Source organism: Triturus cristatus, chromosome 6 (assembly GCF_964204655.1).
Source record: "Triturus cristatus chromosome 6, aTriCri1.1, whole genome shotgun sequence".
Lineage (NCBI taxonomy): Eukaryota > Metazoa > Chordata > Amphibia > Caudata > Salamandridae > Triturus > Triturus cristatus.
In genome coordinates this window covers 668,283,582-668,303,329 of record NC_140589.1, presented here as the reverse complement: position 1 = coordinate 668,303,329, position 19,748 = coordinate 668,283,582, and the positions used below count along the sequence as shown (strand labels likewise).

Genomic DNA, 19,748 nt, shown 5'->3' with positions numbered 1-19,748 from the left:
CAAGCAGTGGCACTGCTCAAAGCAAGTAACTGACCCCTGGCATCAGCCAGGAACCGCGAACCATGCACACTCTGCACCCGCCAAGCCTGGCCTGTGCTGGAGTGGACAAAGACTACGAGGATGTCCCCACGGCGACTGTGACCCCGAATCCGGCACCCAAGGACCCGCCTTGACGCCTGCAGCCTCAGAACCAGGGACCCCCCCAACCGCGATCAACAGAGGGTAAGATTTCCCAACACCAAAAGGCACCACTGCACCCGGCGCCCTACGGCCCCCTGTGCCCAACTTCTGGGTACCTACCTACCCTCCAACTACCCAACTTACCTCTCGAAGTGGTGGTCGCACCTGAAGAATCTTCGTCCCCGAGCTTGCAGCCTTTGTTCGTTCTTGAGCTTCTCCACTGCAATCCACTGAGCACCCGACGGCTCAAAAGCACCCTGCACCCAGCTGCCCAAGTGGCCCTGGCAGTGTAACTTCTACTCTAACCTACTTCCCCATTTGCCCTGAGCAAGTGACCAGGAGCCCAGCTCCCACAGCCACGTGGCCCGCTAGCCACCAACCACGGGCCCCCTGCCTACCATAGCATAACATTGGGCCCACCTCACTCTGCACCCAGCTGCCCCTGTGGCACTGAGGGTGTAACAACTGTACTTACCTGACCCTGGGAGACCCCTAAGTCTATGCCCAGCACCTTAACTCTTCCAGTCGAGTACTTACCCAAAAGCCGATAATTCACTTTTCTTCCATAAGGTAACATTGGCTGGTTTCACTTGGAAATACTTCTAAGTGTGGAGTTTCTAAACTTTAAAATATTCACCTAAAATCAACCGAGTAACGAAATCGAAAATACTCACCTGCTATTAGGAGAGATCCCAGTGCTGGATCTGGGTGCCCAGTACTGAGCCTGAAAAGTAATTACAAGCATACTTACCGCTAATTCAATTTTCTCCCATAGGAAACCATTGACTGTTTTTCTGTGAAATTTCTTCTAAGTGTCGATTTTTGCAAACTACAAATATTCTTTAAAAATCGTCCCAACTGTGAAAACGTAATTACTTACCTGTTTTAGATGGATGTCCCAGCACTGGATTACAAAAGTAACGAGAAATACGAGTTACTTACCTTGGGTAACGATGTATCAGGTAGAGACTATTTTAGCCGCAGATTCCTTCACGTAGAATTATCACCAGGAGTGAGACTGGATCCGGAAACTTTTGCCACAGCATCCCTGCGTGCCGAGGGCGGGGCGACATCACGCGACTCTGCCCAGACGTCGTCCGCGTACATGACGTCAGCGAGGTCACATAAGACCCGCCCCGGCGCGCCCACGTCAGTTTTCTTCGGAAAACTTTTCCGCACCACAACGCGGAATCACCAGATAAAAAAACTGTGGGAGCATGGTAACAGTGTGCGAAGAGCAGAAAAGTTGGAAAGAAACGGTGACTAACACCACCACCAGGGTAGTGCTAACACCGCAGACCCCAAAGGCAGGGAAAGAAGAAAGAAGATCAAGCAGAAACCTGCGCAACCACCCTGCCAGCACATAGACAACCTCCCATCCCTGTGCCCCGAAGAGAAGAACAGGCATAAGTCATGGCACACAGAGAAAGCCCACCCCCCTGATCCTGAGCAAGGAAGGGGACCAATCCCAAGACTAACTAGGAAAACAACCACCAAGCCACCCCAACCTAGAGGGCAACCACCCACAAGGACAGGGGCAAGATATGGCCAGAGGACCCTCAAACCAGAGGACAACAATGGAAGGGAGGGGGGGAGGGAGGACAAGGATAGAAGCAACCCCCCGAAAATGTTCCGTCCCCAAGTGTCCAGCCAGCAGGCCTCCCTGGACGGCGGAGCCAAAAGGGGCGGTAGGGAGGAAAATGCAGTCCACAGAAGGGGACTGGCGGCTGCGGGGTGAACGGACAGGCACGCCGGGTCACGCGGCGTCGGAAGGTGCGGCGTGCAGAAGATGCGGGGGCACTGGGTCCCCGGAGGCAGGACACCTCCAAGCCCCTGTCAAGGCAGAAAGGAGCAAACATTCAAAGGGAAGCAAGATTTCCCTCCCACCAGAGCCCTGGTGGAGGACCTCCAACAGATGGTCCACCGGAAAGTGAGCCACCGGGTCGCCCATGCGAAGGATGCCCACAGCCGTGGACACCGCAAGAGTGAAGGGCGCACCCGCATCCGTAGGGCCCCGCGGTGGAGAAAGCAACTACTCTGTGGGCGACGGCTGTCCCCGAGGCCAAGCGGGGCAGGCAAGTGCCAGACCTGGAAGTCAGGAGGTGCCGAAGAATGAGGGACCTGATGCTCCTCCGACGGACACCCCTGCTGCAGAAAGGGCGGGGAGCCACCCTTCGACGTCGGTGAAAAAGACACCACACGGCGACCAGTCTCCGGGGAGGACGACACCAAAACCCAGCCTGCCTCCGGAGAAGGAGCACCCGAAGATGAATCTGCCGTACGACCCCTCTGCGGAGCCGTGGAGTCCGCTGCCTGAGGCAGGACACCGGCACCATCCGGCGTCGACGGGCAAGGGACCTCCAAGTCACCCTGCACCGGAGCGAGGACCGGAGTAGAGCTGGAGCCGCACTGACCTCGGAGCGGCGCCGGGATGACCCCCGCCGCGGCAACCAACTGCGTGGAGGAACGGGATGGGCCCGGGGAGGGGCGAGGGGTCCGAAGCCCTGCACGGCCCAGAAGGAGGCGAAGGTCGCCCGGCAACACCTGTGGCGGCACCAGGGATGATACAACCTCCGACTCGCCCTCCGAGGCAGCTGCCTGTGAGGCGCTACGAGGGGGGCCCGGAGAAGGGCGAGAGGTCTGCCCTTGACCTGGAGCAGGACGAGGAGGGGCCACTGACCCCTGTGGTTCCGCACGGTCCAGCTGCTGCCGGCGCCGTAGCGGCGTCACCTCGGCCTTAGACAGGACCACCCTGCCAAGGGACCGCGAGGGGCTCGGGATGTGACCCGAGCCCCGGAGACCTCCCGCGACACCACAGGGATCCCCGCAGGGGATTGCGGTGAGGCAGAGACGCCGTGGCCTAAAGGAGGTGCCCCAGAGGAGCCGCACCCCAACAGCACCACATCCTCCAAGCCTGGATCCGACCCAGTCGGCGCCAGGGTCGGAGCCACCGGCGGTGCTGCGGAGGGCCCTGCGCGAGGCAAGGGATCCGCCGACGCCCCAGGAGGGGAAGGAGGAGGAGACACCAGCGAGGCCTGCAAAGCCGCCACATAAGTCTCCATCTGGACTCTCAATGCCCCAACACCAGGAAACGGTGGATAGGACGATACGCGGGGCCGCATCACCCGCGGAGAGTCCACGCCCCGGTAGGCCGAGAACCAGCCCCCATGGACGAACTGCGACACTTACCCACCAAGGAGCAACGCTCATGTGACATCGGAGAAAGGCGAAGACGACAACCACGGCTGGACCTGAAGCTGTCCGCTGAAGCAGACCGAGGAGAGGACGTCGACCTGGAGAGACGCGCCGAGAGAAGTTTCATGCAGCGCTCCCGCCGCGACTTCAACTTTTGGCACGCAGCACAATCCGAGGTGCCGTGATCCTCCCCAAACACCACATGCAAATGAGGGGAGGGTCCGTCACCGACATAAGATGCCCACAAAACGTGCAAGTTTTAAAGCCCGAAGGCATTCGCACACTGGTCCCACCAAAAAAGAATGGAAGAAAGGGGGGATGGAAACAGGCCAGAAGCAAGGAACGGATCCGCGTTGCATGCGGAAAAGGAAAAAAGTGACATAGGAGCGCCGGGGTGGGTCTTTTGTGACCTTGCTGACATCACGTACGCGGACGACGCCTGGGCGGAGTCGCGTGATGTCGCCCCGGCACGCAGGGATGCTGTGGCAAAAGTTTCCGGATCCAGTTTCACGCCTGGGGATAATTCTACTTGAAGGAATCTGCAGCTAGTAGTTTATCAGATCATACTTTACCTGCAACTTGAATTTCCTTCCATAGGATAACATTGCCTAGTTTTTGCTGACAAAGTTTCCAAGTGTCGATTTTGCAAACTTAAAAATATTCGTTAAAAATCGCCAGTATAACCAAAACGCATTCTCTCAACTGCTTACAGGTGGTACACTAGTGCTGGATCCAGGATCCAACACTGAGCTAGAAAAAGTAACAATAAACCCACTTACCTGCTAAGAGAATTTCCTCCCATAGGATGACATTGGTGATTTAATTACAAAAAGTTTCTAAGTGTCAACTTTTAAAATACCAAAATATTGCTTAAAAATCACAACAGTAACTAAAACGTATTTACTCACTTGTTTTTTTAAGAACTGTCCCAGGACTGAATCTAGGATCCAGTCCTGGAGTTAGAAAAGTAATCCTTAAAGTAATCAATTGCATTTAACTTAAAATTCCCAATGAGCTCAATGTATTATTGTGTTCGAAATTGTGTTGCTTATTGCAACAAACTGCAACTGTTGCATTCAAAAGTCATTTGCCTCTTGCAAAGTATTCAACTAAAGCATCTCATTCTGAGAAAGTATATTTTGATACCTATTGTTGGTTCTAAACTTAAACAACCATATATTTTTATATACAAACCATTGGCCTAGAGTTCAGTTATTGAGTGTGTGGGACCATTTGCTGACTGAGTGTGTACAACAAATGCTTTACACTGTCCTCTGATACTGCCTTACTGCTCGACCAAGCTACCACTTTAGAGAATAAGGTTATATCTAACTTTAGCCTCTGCCAAACCTCTGGGGACTGTGGACTCTGTACACACTGCACCTATTTGAGAACAGTATATACAGAGCCACTTTCCTACACACGGTGGTCATGTTCTCTGTTCTTATCAGGGCTACCTTGATTTGACGTCCTTAAAGAATGCTTTGAGAGCTAGCTAGACGTCTAGAAGTTCCAGACGGAACAGCACATTTAAAGGCCAGATTCGATTGCCATGATTTGCACATTTCTATTGGAAAGATAAAGAAAGACTGCAAACAGCGAAAAAGTAATTGATCTCACCACGGACTGTGATACTGATTGACATGACTTTTGCAATTTAGAAAACTCAAAAGCTGCTCAATGGTGAAACGTGCATCACACAACCCATGGTTGGAGGGACATCATTTGCACTTTTTTCCCTCCATTACTCTGGAATCAACTTCCGATTTATCTAAGTTTGCCAAGGTTGCAATGTAATATTATTATTATTAAAGCACAAGTTACCTACTTGTGTAACGATATATCTGTAAGAGACATTAGTTTGCGATAGATTATTTATCTTAGAATAATCATCAGGCGTCAGACTGGATCTGGTAAGTTTTCGTCAGAAGTACCCCTGCGCGTTGTGCGGCTTCGCGTACGGCTCTGGCGTCGTAGCCACCCAGATGACGTTGTCGGAGCTACTTAGACACGCCCACATGCGCGGACAGTTCTGTACATAACTTTTCACGCCAGGAGCGCAGAGCCATGCCAGAGACCGACTACTGGTGCAATAGAACTAGGGCCCTAAAAGGGATGACCTGAACCCTAGAGAACAGTTCGCAGAACGGGGAGGATGGGCGGGTGGTAAGGAATCTATCACTAACTAATGTCTCTTCCAGATATATCGTTACACAAGTAAGCAACTTGTGCATCTGAAAGAGACACGTTAGTGATAGATTCCTTACTGTAGAATACATACCCAAGCAATACCAACCCCGGTGGTGGGTCTGTGAAGTGAGATTACACCAGAAAGTCACGGAGAACCGAACGGCCAAAGAAGCCGTATCTCCAGACCTGACTGTCACGGCAATAGTGCTTTGTGAAAGTATGCAACGAGGCCCAAGTGGCCGCCTGACAGATGTCATGCAGGGGGACACCGCGTCCCAATGCTGTAGTAGCTGCTGTCGCCCTGGTAGAATGGGCCCGCAGCTCAACAGGAGGTTTCTTTTTAGCCAGAGAGTAACGGGCTTTAATGCACAAGACAACCCATCGGGAGATAGTTCTCTTGTGCACAGCCTGACCTTTCTTGGCACCCACGTCATCCACCCGGAAATGTTGTGTGCAGTTGAGATAAAACGAAAGCGCACGTTTTGGGCCCAGACGGTGGAGTCTCTCCTCTTCCCTTGAAGGGTGCAGAGGCGGAAAGAAAGTGGGCAGAGTGACAGTTTGCCCGAGATGAAAGGCAGAGACAACTTTTGGTAGAAAGGAGGGATGAGGTAAAAGCACAACCTTGTCCGGATGAATCGCCAGGAATAGAGGTTTACAGGAAAGAGCCTGGAGCTCACTCACCCGCCGAGCGGAGGGGATGGCCACCAGGAAGACAGTTTTCAAAGTTAATAACCGCAAAGGACAGTTATGAAGAGGCTCAAAGAGAGCGCACATCAAGTATGTGAGAACCAGGTTCAAGTACCATTGAGGCATCACAAAAGGAATAGGAGGGAAAAGGTGAGTAATGCCTTTGAGAAATCTATTGACAACTGGGGACTTGAAAAGAAAGTGCTGATCAGGCAGCCTAAGAAAGGCTGAAAGAGCAGAAAGGTAGCCCTTGATGGTGCTGGGCCAAAGAGAGAAGGAACAATAGGACCTCAGATAGAGGGGCAGAAAGAGGATCTACAGCTTTCGCTGTGCACCATGCCACAAATTATTTCTACCGACCGGCGTATACCGTTTTAGTGGAGGGACGCCTAGCTGCCAGAATCACATTACAGACTTCAGGAGGCAAGTCAAATGGAATCAGCTGTTGCCGCTCAATCTCCACGCAAAGAGGTGGAGGCTGGACAGGTTCAGGTGGAGGACCGTCCCCTGTTGCTGTGACAGGAGATCCTCCCGAAGAGGCAATCGGATCGGGGGATCCACGCTCATACTGAGTAGCTCGGGATACCAAACTCTTCGAGCCCAATCTGGTGCCACAAGAATGACTCGGGCCCGGTCGCGTCTGATCTTCTTCAGCACTCTGGGCAGAAGTGGTATAAGCGGAAAGGCGTACAACAGACCGCAACTCCACTTGCGATGAAAAGCGTCTCCGAGCGAGTGCCGCCTTGCAAACTCCAACGCGCAGAACTGATGACATTGCGCATTCTCTTCGTTGGCGAATAGATCTAACCAAGGTTCTCCCCACTGCTGAAAGAGACCTTGTGCCACCTCCGAGTGAAGACGCCATTCGTGATCCAACATGCACCTGCGGCTGAGTTCGTCCGCCCTGGCGTTTAGGGTACCTGCCAGGTGTTGAACCACGAAAGAAATGCCTTGATGTTCCAGCCACGTCCAGAGATGTAGAGCCACCTGACATAGGGTCCATGACCCCACCCTGCTTGTTGCAGTACCACATGGCGGTGGTGTTGTCTGTGAACACCTGCACTACTCTCCCCTTGATAGAGGAAAGGAGTGCAAGTAGAATCGCCCTGAGCTCCAAAAGGTTGATATGGAGTTTGGACTCCACCAGAGACCAGAGGCCTCTGATCACCGCCTCTCCTATGTGGCCGCCCCACCCCAGGAGGGACGCGTCCATCACTACTGTGTGCTCCGGTTGGGGAAGGGAGAGGGATCTGCCGCTGACCCAACGCTGGTCCGTGAGCCACCACTGCAAGTCCTGTGCAGTGCCCTCCGAGATTTGGACGTAGTCGGACAGGTTTCCCCGATGTTGCGTCCACTGGAACTTCAGGTCCCACTGCTGAGCCCGCATATGTCATCTGGCATGATAGATCAGCAGGATGCAGGAGGCCATGAGGCCCAGCAGACTCAGCGTCATCTTGACCGAAACCCAGGACCAGGGTCGAAAGAACGGAATCAAAGCTCGAATGTCCCGGACTCGCTGTTTGGAAGGATAAACCCAAAACTGCGCCGTATCCAGAACCGCTCCGATGAAGAGGAGCTTCTGAGAGGGAATCAGGTGCGACTTCGGCACGTTGATGAAAAACCCCAGCAAGGGCAGGAGCTCGGCTGTAGTCTGGAGGTGGAAGACGACTGCTTGGGGCGAGCCAGCCTTCAACAGCCAGTCGTCGAGATAGGGGAAGACTGAAACCCCTGATCTGCGCAACCCCTCGGCTGTGAACACCCGAGGGGCGCTGGTAAGGCCGAAAGGGAGCACGGTGAACTGAAAGTACTCGTGGTCCACCATGAACCGTAGGTAAGTAACGCCAGTGGGCTGGCAGGATGGGGATATTAAAATAAGCATCCTGAAAGTCCAACACTACCAGCCAGTCTTGCGGGTCTAGGGCAGACAAAACCTGACCAAGCGTGAGCATCTTGAACTTCTCCTTCCGGAGGAAACGATTGACATTTCGGAGGTCTAAGATAGGGCGCAGACCTTTGTACTTCTTTGGAACCAAGAAGTAGTGGGAGTAACAACCACAACTTACCTCTGGCGACGGAACGTGCTCGATGGCCCCCTTGGCCAAGAGGGACGCAACTTCCTGCTGAAGATGTGCCAAGGGATCCCCCGACATGCGGTGGTACTGAGGTGGCATGGCTGGAGGGGTAGACTCGAAAGGGAGGGAATAGCTGTGAGAAAGTGGCTCTGTATATACTGTTCCCAAATAGGTACAGGGTGTACAGAGTCCACAGTCCCCAGAGGCATGGCAGAGGCTAAAGTTAGATATAACCTTACTCTCTAAAGTGGTAGCTTGGTCGAGCAGCAAGGCAGTATCAGAGGACAGTGTAAAGCATTTGTTGTACACACTCAGTCAGCAAATGGTCTCACACACTCAATAACTGAACTCTAGGCCAATGGTTTATATATAAAAAAATATATGCTTGTTTTATTTTAGAACCAACAATTGGAATTAAAATATACTTTCTCAGAATGAGATGCTTTATATAAATACTTTTGCAATATGCAATTGACTTTTGTAAACAGTTACAAGTGGTTGCAATAGGCAACACTATTTTAAACACAATAATGCATTGAGTTCAATGGAAGTTTCATGTTATTTACCACAGATTACTTTTAGGATTACTTATGGAATTCCAGGACTGGATCCTAGATTCAGTCCTGGGTCAGTACTTGATAAAAGTGATAAAAGTGATAAAAGTCGACTTAATTACTGTGATGATTTTTAGACAATATTTTGCTATTTTAAAAGTTGACACTTACAAAATATTTCATAGAAAACAGTCAATGATTCCCTATGGCAGAAAATTCAAGTTACAGGTATAGTATGTTCTCGTTACTTTTGTAATCCAGTACTGGGTACCTAGACTCAGTACTGGGACCTTTATCCAAAACAGGTAAGTAATTACGTTTTCAGATATTACACGATTTATAAAGAATATTTAAAGATTGCAGAAATTGACACTTAGAAGAAATTTCACAGAAAAACAGTCAATGATTTCCTATGGGAGAAAATTGGGTTACTGGTAGGTTGTAAGTATTTTTCAGAGTCAGTGCTGGGCACCAAGATCCAACACTGGGAGCTCACCTAAGAGCAGGTGAGTATTTTCGTTTTCGTTACTCGGCTGATTTTTGGTGAATATTTTATGATTTGAAAAGTCCACACAAAAAGCCAGTCAATGTTACCCTATGAAGAAAGGAATATGCTACTTACCAGTATGCATCTGTTCTTGGCATGTACAGCTGCAGATCTATACACTGTGCATAGATCACCATCTGGTGTTGGGCCCGGATGTTTGCAGTTTGTTTTTCTTCTTTGACAATCTTTGGAAGTCACGAGTTCGGTGACTCCTCCTTCGGTCCGTACTGCGCATGGGCTTCGGCTCCATCCTCAGATTGTTTTTCGCCAGCAGGGAAAAGATGGAGCGTAGTGATAATAGTAAAGAAACCCATGTGTGTTGTATCTAAATAAGATAGACTGGAACGGATACAGGTAGCCGGGGAGGCGGGTGGGCGTGTATAGATCTGCAGCTCTACATGCCAAGAACAGATGCATACTGGTAAGTAGCATATTCCGTTTGAGGCATATGAGCTGCAGATTATACACTGTGCATAGATTATATAGCAGTACCCAACCCTAGCGGCGACCACCGGTATCCGTTGCAGTGGTTTGAAACAGTGTCTTTAGTACAGCCTGGCCCACACTAGCTTGTTGTTTGGAGTGCACGTCTACACAGTAATGTTTTGTGAAGGTGTGCGGTGTTGACCATGTGGCTGCTTTGCAGATGTCATCTAAGGGTATGTTCCCTAGAAAAGCCATAGAAGCCCCTATCTTTCTTGTAGAGTGGGCTTTAGGTGGAACAGATAATGTTCTTTTTGCTTTGTGATAGCAAATTTGTATGCACTTTACAATCCACCTAGCTATCCCTGATTTTGAGATGGGGTTGCCTTTATGCGGTGGAGAGAAGGAGACAAACAACTGTTTAGTCTTTCTGAAAGGTTGCGTTCTTTGTATGTAGTAAAGTAAAGCCCTTTTCACATCAAGTGTATGTAGAGCCCTTTCCGCAACAGATTGAGGTTGCCAGAAAAAAAACGGTAATTCCACCGATTGATTGAGATGGAAGGGGGAAATGACTTTGGGCAGAAATTTTGGATTTGTGCGAAGTATCACCTTGCTGTGATGTATCTGTAGAAAGGGTTCTTGTATAGTGAACGCTTGTATTTCACTAACCCTTCTAAGGGAAGTGATAGCTACGAGAAAAGCTGTTTTCCAAGTAAGGAATTGCAGCTCACATTTATGCATTGGTTCGAAAGGCGGACCCATGAGCCTTGTAAGAACTACGTTTAGATTCCATACAGGTGAGGGTGGTGCCCTGGGCGGAATTACTCTTAAGGCCTTCCATGAAAGCTTTAATAGCAGGCACTCTGAAAAGTGACAAATGCTGCCTGTTTTGCAGGTAAGCAGCAATTGCTGCTAGGTGTAGACGGATGGATGAGTATGCCAGGTTACACCTTTGTAGATGGAGCAGGTAGCATATGATGTGCTGTATGGATACATCTAAAGGGTTGATTGTATTGTTACGGCAGTAAACAACAAATCTCTTCCACTTTGCGGCATAGCATGCTCGAGTGGTAGGACGCCTAGCTTCCCTGATAATGTTCATTCAATCAGGGGGAAGGTTAAAGTATCCAAATTCCAAGATTTCAGGAGCCAGATCGCAAGGTTGAGCTGAGCTGGTTCCGGGTGCCTGATTTCTCCATGGTTCTGGGTTAGGTGGCATGGGGACAGGTGCAGTTTTTGGTGTGGTACCACGGAGAGCTGTAGTAGTGTGGTGTACCACGGCTGCCTCGCCCATGGTGGAGCTACCAGAATGAGTGTGAGGGAGTGCTGTTGTAGCTTCCTTACCACTAATGGAATTAGCGGGAGAGGTGGAAAGGCGTATGCAAATTTGCCGGACCAGTTCATCCATATCGCATTGCCTTTGGACAATGGGTGTGGGTATCTGGCGGCGAAGCTTGGGCATTTTTTGTTTTTGTGGGTGGCGAAGAGGTCTATCTGAGGATGCCCCCACTTGTGAAAGAATGGGTGAAGAACTTGTGGATGCAGTTCCCATTCGTGCATTTGCTGCGTTTGTCTGCTGAGCAGATCTGCCATGGTGTTTTGTATCCCTGGGACGTGTTGTGCCAGGAGAAAGATTTTTTGTGGGATTGCCATCTCCATATGCTCTGAGCTAACCGAGAGAGCTGGGGAGAGTGTGTCCCCCCCTGTTTTTGAATGTAGTACATTGCAGTCATATTGTCTGTGCGAATGAGGACTGCTTTGGCTGAGATTTGTTTCTGAAACGATTTGAGGGCTAGAAAGATCGCCAATAACTCCAGATGGTTCATGTGGAGTAACTTTTGTTGTGGCGTCCATATACCTTGTACTGTGAGGTGTAATAGGTGCGCTCCCCAGCCGGAGAGCGATGCGTCCGTTGTTAGAATTACCTGAGGAACCGGGTCCAGGAACGGTCGCCCTTTGGAAAGGTTTGTGGTGTTCCACCACTGCAGAGAGCGATGGGTGCGACCGTCCACCAACACCAGATCAGTCAGCTGTCCCTGGGCCTGGTTCCACTGGCGTGCTAGGCACTCTTGGAGTGGACGCATGTGGAGTCTTGCATGAGGCACTATGAAGATGCAAGATGCCATCATCCCTATTAGCTTCATAAACACTCTTGCTGGGAGAGAGTGCTGAAGGATGAATCTTTGGCGCAAGGCTTGTATGCTTGCGATTCTGGCTGAATTGGGATAGGCAATAGCTTTTGAGGTGTCTATGGTGGCACCGAGGTATTGCTTCGTGTGAGACGGTATCAGCTGGGACTTTTGGTGGTTCACCGTGAAACCTAGCTGGTGGAGTAGTTGGATGGTAGTGTTTGTATGTTGCACACACTGGTTGTAGGACGTGGCTTTTATTAGCCAGTCGTCCAAGTAAGGGAAGACGTGAATGTGTTGTCGTCTGAGGTCTGCCGCCACTACTGCTAGGCATTTTGTAAACACTCGGGGTGCGGTTCTGACCCCGAAGGGGAGAACCTTGAACTGATAATGTTGGCCGTCCACCACAAATCTGAGGTACTTTCTATGAGAAGGGTGTATTGGAATATGAAAGTATGTGTCTTTCAAGTCCAGTGTAGTGAGAAAGTCGCCCTGGCAGAGGAGTGGGAGAACTTGTTGGAGAGTTACCATGTGAAAATGGTCTGAATGTATGTATGCATTTAGAGGCCGGAGGTCTAGAATGGGCCGTAGGGTCTCGTCTCTCTTTGGTGTCAGAAAGTACAGAGAGTAGACCCCTAAATTTTGCTGATTGACGGGGACCTGCTCTATAGCTTATTTTTGCAGAAGGGAGATTACCTCTTGCTTCAGCAGTGTGGTATGTTCTTGTGACATTGTACGGTGCCTGGGTGGAATATTTGGGGTGGTAGATGTTAGTTCGAGACAGTACCCTGACCGAATAATTTGGGTCACCCATTTGTCTGATGTTATGGTCTCCCAGGTTTGAAAGAAGTCTTGTAGTCTGCCACCGACAGGAGTGGAATGGTCTGGAGGGAGCGGGGGAAAGTCATTGTGTGGGCGGTGTGGCAGAACGGGCGGTGTTGGTTTTGCCCCTGCCTTTATTATTGTTCCCTCTATATCCACCTCTTTGATAGCCCTTTGTGAAGGTAGTCTGAGGAGGGGACTTGTAGGACGTGGAGGCGTTATCGGTAGAGTAACCCCTGCCAGTGCCTCGAAAGGAGGAACGGCGAAAGGAGCGTCTAGGAGTGTGGGATTGTAATGCTCCCATAGACTTCGCCGTATCTGTATCCTTCTTCATTTTTTCCAGGGCTTCGTCTACTTTTGGGCCAAATAAGTGGTGTTGGTCAAAAGGGTGGTTCAATATAGATGGTTGGACCTCCGGCTTAAATCCTGAGATTCTGAGCCAGGCGTGGCGGCGAAGCAGAACACTGGTGTTTATAGCCCTGGAAGCTGTGTCTGCTGCGTCAAGGGCACATTTAATAGAGGTGTTGGTAATAATCTTTCCCTCTTGTATCAGTTCATGAGCCTTATTTTTATAATTCTCTGGGAGATGTTGCATGAGAGCCTCCAGCTCATCATAGTGCGCTCTGTCGTACCGCGCCAGCAGCGCTTGCGTGTTGGCGATGTGCCACATATTGGCAGCTTGCGAGGCAGTGCGTTTGCCCGACGCATCTAAGAGCTTGGACTCCTTATCGGGTGGTGGAGCCTCACCCGATGACTGAGAATTGGATCGCTTCCTAGCTGTGGATACCACTAATGAGTCTAGGGGTGCAGGTCCTTTAATATAGGCCGGATCTGTGGGGGCTGCCTTATATTTCTTCTCTATCCTGGGGTTTAAGACCCTAGCCCTGACGGGGTCTTTGAAAACCTCTGCCGCATGTTTGCTCACCCCTTTAAGCATGGGTAATATGGCAGCGGATTTATCTGCTATGTCAAAAGTGTCAAGTAGGAAGTCTTCCTCAACTGGATCACTGTGTAACTCCACCCCATGATAATGTGCCGCCCGTTGTAACAAGTGGTGGAACCCCAGGGAGTCCTCTGGTGGAGATGGCCTGGATGGATAAAGATCATCCTGAGGCACATCTGAGACGTCTGGATTATGATAATCCTCCCATGGGTCTGGTGTGCCCTGAGGAGTGGGGTCCTGTGGGGCATCTGTTGGATCATAGTATGGATCCCCTTGGTCATCAGGGTCTGGAGACGGGGTTGGAGAGCGATGAGGCAAGGGTAGAGAAGGTGGAGGCGGAGATGGGGGAGGTGGAGGTGGTGGGGAGGGTACTCTGAAGGGGATGTGGCAGAGTCCTTCCGTTTTGGCGGTGGAGGAGGAGCTGGCTTGTCTAAATGTCTTTTCTTGGAAGACAAAGTCAAATGTCCAGTCTTTGGATCCTTTGTTAAAGTCTTTTGACGAGGATCTGGCGTGAATAGCTCCTCCGGCACCGATTCCTCTATCGGTGCCGATGTTTTCGGAACCGACAGCTTCGTTGGTTTATCCGTGCCATGCTTTTCGGGGCCTCCGATTTTTTGTTTGGTGCCGAGGCAGGCTTCGGCATGGGAGCGTCGGTGCCGAGGGATTTATGTTTGGTCGGCACCGAGAGGCCAGGTTTCGACACCGATGGCTTCGGAACGGAGCTTGGTGTAGTTTTCTTCGGCGCCAAAGGGTGTTTTTGGGCGCCGCTAGTAGGCTGGCTCGAGCCCGAGCCGCCGGGAGACTTATAATGCCTCTTCACCGGGCCCGAAGGTGGGGTGATGGAAGCGGTGTGCTTGGTTTTCCCTAGGCCCGGAGGCGAAGGTGTAACCGGAGTCTCTTTCGGTATGGGCGCGGGAGTGGGAGGGGGTAGAGTACTCACGACCCTCTGCGCCGGTGTGATCTCCTCCAAGTCGGAGTCGTCGGCCTCGGAAGCGCTGACGACATCGTCCTCCTGTTTGGTGAGCTGCTGTCCCGAAGCTCCGGTGTCTTCTCCGAAGATGTCAGGTGGAGCCGAGGTCGATGAGTGCGCCATGGTGCGTCGAGCTCGTCGATCCCGAATAGTCTTTTTCGATCGAAAAGACTTACAGGCGGGGCAGTCTCGGGGCTCGTGTTCGGGAGAGAGGCAGAGGTTGCACACCTGATGTAGATCAGTGTGGGGAAATTTAGACCCACATTTTGGGCACTTCTTGAAGGGAGTCCTTTCCATCGGCCGAGACCGGAGTCGAGATAGGCCCGAAGGCCGCTGCCGATGCCTGGAATCGAGGAAGTGCCGAAGAGAGAGATGAAGAAAATGATTTTCTCTGAAGAATCTCGATGGACGAGGATTTTTCGTCGAAGGTCGAACTGGAAGGGTTCGAAGCCGGAGCACGAAGTATTACATCCGAGCCCGATGGCGGAAAAAAACAATCTGAGGATAGAGCCGAAGCCCATGCACAGTACGGACCGAAGGAGGAGTCACCGAACTTGTGACTTCCAAAGATTGTCCAAGAAGAAAAACAAACTGCAAACATCCGGGCCCAACACAAGATGGCGATCTATGCATAGTGTATAATCTGCAGCTCATATGCCTCGAACATAGAGTTATCGGTTTAAAGGGAAGTACTCGACTGGCAGAGTTGAGGTTCTGGGCATAGACTCAGGGGTCCCCCAGGGTCAGGTAGGTACAGTTGGTTCACCCTCAGCGACTCTAGGGCGGCCGGGTGCAGAGAGAGTTAGGCCCAATGTTATCCTATGAGGGATAGGGGGAGCCTTGGTTGGTGGCTGCTGACTAGCAAGTCACGCGGCTGTGGGAGCTGGGCTCCTGGTCACTCACTCAGGGCAAGTGGGGAAGTAGAAGGTGTAGAGGTTGCACTGCCAGGGCCACTCGGGCGGCTGGGTGCAGGGTGCTTTTGAGCCTTCGGCCGCTCAATTGGTTTCAATGGGAAATCTTTGGTTTAGAAAAAGACTGCAAGCTCAGGGACGAGGAATCTTCAGGTGCCACCACCACTTCGAGTGGTAAATTGGGTAGTTGGAGGATAGGTAGGTACCTTGGGATTGGGCACAGGGGGCCGCGGGACGCCGCGTGCAGGGGTGCCTTTTGGTGTCGGGCAATCTTACCCTCTGTTGATCGCGGTAGGGGGGGCACCTTGTTCTGAGGCTGCCGGCTTCTTCTGGAGTGTCGAGGGAGGTCCTTGGGTGCCGGACTCGGGGTCACAGTCGCCGTGGGGTCGTCCTCGTGGTCTTTGTTCACTCTGGCACCGGCCAGGCTTGGCTGGTGCACGGTGTGCTGGGTTCGCGGTTCCGGGCTGCTGCCAGGGATTAGAAGTAGGTTTTGAGTAGAGCCTCTACTCATGGGAGTCCCAGGAGCTTAGAGCCAAAAGGTAGCCAGGTCCTCCGGGGTTTGTGAGGTTGCTGGCCACAAGAGATGCCGGCTTGGAGCAGGAGCAGGTTCGAGGGTAGACAGGCCAGTAGGGATGGGCCAAAGCAGTTGGTGTCTTCCTCTTCTTAGCAGCTGCAGGGCAGGTCTTCTTTCTTCTTGCTCTTCTTTGTATTTTGGAATCTGGAATCTGGGGAAGGAAGGTTCAGGGTGCCCCTAAATACTAGATTTAGGGGCGTTATAGGTAGGTGAAGGGAAGGGGCCAATGGGTCCCTGTCCTGGGGTGGGTACGCCCCCTATCCTGCCTCTCTCCTGTGGGAGGGGGGCAGGAGCCTAGTCCTGATTGGGCAGGGCTTCCCATCTTCAAGATGGCGAGAGCCCGGAGATGTGCTTCACCTCGCCTCCCCCACCTGAGGGGTGGGGTTGGCAGGCTGGCACATCCCCTGTCCTTACTTGGGGTTTCCGGCCAAGCTTCCCGCCAGAGTGGGGGGTTGCAGTGGCCTGGGGAAGCTCACAGAGGCGGCATGCCGTTGAAGCTTCCCCATGCCCATCCTGGGGGAGGAGATTTAGCACCAAACCCAGGATGTGCATTGTTGCAGACCCAGGAGAGCAGGGGCTCTCCTACCCAGGGGTCCAGCAACTTGTCTGCTGTGTGGCAGCCGGGGCAGCCTCAGAGCAGACGTGGATTGTAGGTTAGTTGTAAGGTGGCATCCCTAAGATGCCCTCTGGGGTGCTTGGTACATTAAATCCCACACTGGCATCAGTGTGGATTTAATGTGCTGAGCAATTTGATACCAAACTTCTCAGTCTTCAGTGCTGCCATTATGGTGCTGTGGAGTTCGTGTTTGACAAGCTCCCAGCACCATATACTCTTAGATGGCAGCATTGCACTTACAGGACCCAGGAATGGACCTGGGTACTGTAGGGGCACAGGGCTCCTGCCTCTGTGCCCACACCACTGGCATAGGGCACCCAGCTAGAGGGGTGGCTGATGTATGCCAGGGCAGTGTAGGTTGTGGGCATGGCACACAGGGATGTGTGCCATGTTGACTCTCTGTTTTGTCTTGTATCCAGACACTCAGCCTGCAAGAGCAGTGTGTGTGTGTTAGGGTACAGGGCCTCTATGGGTGGCACAAGGAGTGTTGCAGCCCTTAGAGGCCTTCCCTGGTCACAAGGCCCTGGGTACCTAGGGTACCATTTACCAGGGGCTGACATGTGGCCAGGGTTTGCCAATTTGGGTTTTGGCTGTTAGGCAGTTTTTAGGGAAGGAACACTGGCCCTGGGCACCTGATTGGCAGGAGCACAGTGCACAACAAGTAAAAGTGCATCAGCTATTAGGCACAAAAAAAAAAAAAAAAAAAAAGGGGGGGGGGGGGGGGGTTACTGCAACAGAAATCCACTTTCTTACAATAGCTCCTTCGGACTATCTGTAGAACCCACCTGTCCGAAGTGGTGGTGCGCCAGTGGGGCAGGTGATAGCGAATCCTGCCGCCCACTGGCGTCTGGTGGGCCTGAAACACCGGACTAGGAAGGTTTTGAGGTGGCAGGGGAGGTGGTGGATTGACCTGCCCGCTGTCCCCGGGACCCACCACGTCGGGTTTCACGTCCGCAGCTGCGCTGAGACTGCGGCTGCGCAGGCCTGCGGGTCTGAAAGGAAAGCGATTGGGCGCCTCGACCCTGACCCGAAAGGAGCGAAAAGCGGACCCCGAGGGAGTGCGCATGGTGGCGAGACCCAAGGACTGGGCCGTAGCCCGAGTGTCCTTAAAGCGTTCCAGGGTGCTATCCGCCTGGTCACCAAAGAGGCGTGTGCCATCAAAGGCATGTCCAACAAAGTGTTCTGAACATCCCCCGAGAAGCCAGTTGTTCTGAGCCAAGCTTAACGGCGGCGCACCACCGTTGAGGAAAGTGCCCTGCAGAGTGAATCGGCTGTCTCAAGTCCACAACGGATAGTGAATTTAGCATCATCTCTCCCCTCTGTAATGGCCTGGGAGAGCACCGCCCGAGCTTCCACAGGGTACTGAGGCAGCACCTGTGCCACCGTGTCCTACACAGAATGTGAATAGCGGCCCAACAGGCACGCAGTATTCACCGCCCGCAACCCGGAACTTGCAGAAGTGAAAATCTTTTCCCCAAACTGCTGTAGTTTCTTAGATTCCTTGCGCGGAGGGGCAGAAGGGAATGCGCTTGGCGAGGCAGAGGCCTGGACAACCAGACTGAGGTGTCGGGTGTTGTGTGAGAAAGCTGGGGTCGCCCGGCACCGGGCGATGGCGGTGCGCCACACCCTTATCCACAGGAGCCCCTGTGTTGGGTCTGTTCCAGGTGCTCAACAGGACGTCCGTAAGTGCGTCGTTGAAGGGCAGAAGCAGCTCCGCAGAGGACGATGCTGGCTGCAGTACCTCAGTCAGGAGATTGGTCTTGATAGGCACAGTAGGGAGAGCGAGGTTAAGAGCCTCAGCCGCCATACATAACACCACAGAAAAAGTCCCAACCTCCTCCGTAGCCACGGAAGAGGGAGACAGTGTACCAGGATGTGGAAAGAAATCCAGATCCACTGGGCCTTCAATATCACCTTCCCATTGTGGCTCATCCTCGCATTGAGCTGCGAGAGGGTCTCCAGTATTCCCCTGCGTCCACCGGTGGTTGAAGAGGCCGGTAAGGACGAGGTGCCCGGGGGAATGGGATAAACTCTCTAGAAACGGAACTGGGGGATAATAGACCAATCCCGGTTCGGTGCCGTCCGGCGCTGAGCCGGCGGTACCGAAGGGTATCGTGCTGGAGTAGCCGAGGCCAAAGGCGGCGGCACAGGGGCAGAACCACCCAACGGGTCCACGGGGCCCAAAGGCGCTCCGGAGGGACCTGATGGGACAAACAAACGGCTCATGGCCGACAGGAAAGCCTGTATTTCGTCCGGAGTCAAGTGCGGGCCTGCAAAGTGGGTAGGCCGCAGGCAACAATGGAGGCTCCATCAGAACTGCGGGGGAGTGACCGCCAGCCCCCTTCACCGCGTCCCGCGACCGGGGAGGGGTAGACGAAGAGCGACGTCGCTTCTACGACTTTTTATGGTGCCGAGACTTACCTGTCCCAGAGTCAGACAAGCGATGGTGACGGCTCCACGACCAGGCCCTCGACCTCCCACGGGAGCGGGACCTCGACCGGCGCGGAACCGATTGACGGATCTCCAGCAACTTTCGGGAACGCTCCCGAAAAGCTTTCGGCGCCATGGCCCGACAATCAGGGCACGCCTCAGGGTCATGGGCGTGCCCCAAGTAGAAGAAACACACGTCGTGCGGGTCCACTACCGGCATATTCCGACGGCAGGCCCTACAGGACTTAAACCCAGGCTTCCCTACTGCACCAGAAGTTGAGTACTTGACCAAACAAGTGAAACAGGTTCTCAGAAACCAAGTTAAAACATTAACTAGGGGTACCGCTCTCTCTCCGATCTGCGCTTGCTGGTGTGGAAAAAGAAAGAACTGACGTCAGCGCGCGTGGGCGCGTCTAAGTAGCTCCGACGATGCCATCTCGGCGGCTATGACGCCAGCAACATACGCAGAGCCGCAAGACTACGCCTACCGACGCGCAGGGGTACT

At 52.5% G+C, this 19,748-nt stretch overlaps 1 protein-coding gene across 1 annotated transcript in view; it reads right to left on the bottom strand.

Annotated features, from left to right (window-relative positions):
- The window catches only part of MDN1 (midasin AAA ATPase 1), a 2,002,810-nt gene that overhangs the window by 339,377 nt on the left and 1,643,685 nt on the right, over positions 1-19,748 (bottom strand). The gene's annotated exons all lie outside the window — the stretch shown is intronic.